Source organism: Bison bison, unplaced genomic scaffold, assembly GCF_000754665.1.
Source record: "Bison bison bison isolate TAMUID 2011002044 unplaced genomic scaffold, Bison_UMD1.0 scf7180017864525, whole genome shotgun sequence".
Lineage (NCBI taxonomy): Eukaryota > Metazoa > Chordata > Mammalia > Artiodactyla > Bovidae > Bison > Bison bison.
Genome location: NW_011495076.1, coordinates 4,767,659 through 4,768,800, shown reverse-complemented (window position 1 = coordinate 4,768,800; position 1,142 = coordinate 4,767,659).

Here is a 1,142-nt window from a genome sequence, read left to right as displayed (position 1 = left end):
GACAGCCCCCTGTAAAGTCAGAGGTGTAGGTGAAAGCACAAAGCAGAAAGTAGGCAGACTGGTTTTGGGGGTAGATTGCTCGAGAATTTCCAGGGAGACTCCTGAGGCTTGATCCCGCCTTTGCGTATGCCAAGCCTCCTTCCTCATGACCTTTGCTAGAGGCAGAGCTCGCTCCCCGCACCTATAGAACTCTGTCTAAATATTCCCACTTTAATAATTAATAGATATCTTATTCTCAATTTATCAAAATGGAATTCAAATGAAAATATAAAACAACCAAAAAAAGAGAATTTATAAGATGGTGACTGCAGCCATGAAGTTAAAAGATGCTTCCTCCTTGGAATAAAAGCTATGACAAACCTAGACAACATATTAAAAAGCAGAGACATTACTTTGCCAACAAAGGTTCGTCTAGTCAAAGCTATGGTTTTTCCAGTAGTCATGTACAGATGTGAAAGTTGGACTATAAAGAAAGCTGAGAGCCAAAGAATTGATGCTTTTGATCTGTGGTGTTGGAGAAGACTCTTGAGAGTCCCTTGGACTGCAAGGAGATCCAACCAGTCAATCCTAAAGGAAATCAGTCCTGAATATTCATGGAAAGACTGAGGCTGAAGCTGAAACTCCAATACTTTGGCCACCTAATGTGAAGAGCTGACTCAGTCGAAAAGACCCTTATGCTGGGAAAGATTGAAGGCAGGAGGAGAAGGGGACGACAAAGGATGAGATGGTTGGATGACATCATGGACTCGATGAACATGAGTTTGAGCAAGCTCCGGGAGTTGGTGATGGACAGGGAGGCCTGGGGGGCTGCAGTCCATGGGCATGCAAAGAGTCAGATATGACTGAACAACTGAACTAAACTGATAGGAATATGTTCAAACTCACTCTTAGAGGATTCAAATGAAAACAACAGCGAAATACCCTTTTTAAACCAATAGACTGATAATAATTTAAAAACATGACGATCCTTTCTCTCCATGAGGCCAAGGAGAAACAAGCATATCCATTCATTGTAATGAAAATCAATATGACCTTCTGAGAAAGATTTTGGCAATACACAACAAAAGTTCACACATGCTTTCTTTTTGATCCAGTAATTACAATTCTTGGCTTCCCTGGTGACTCAGCAGTAAAGAATCTGG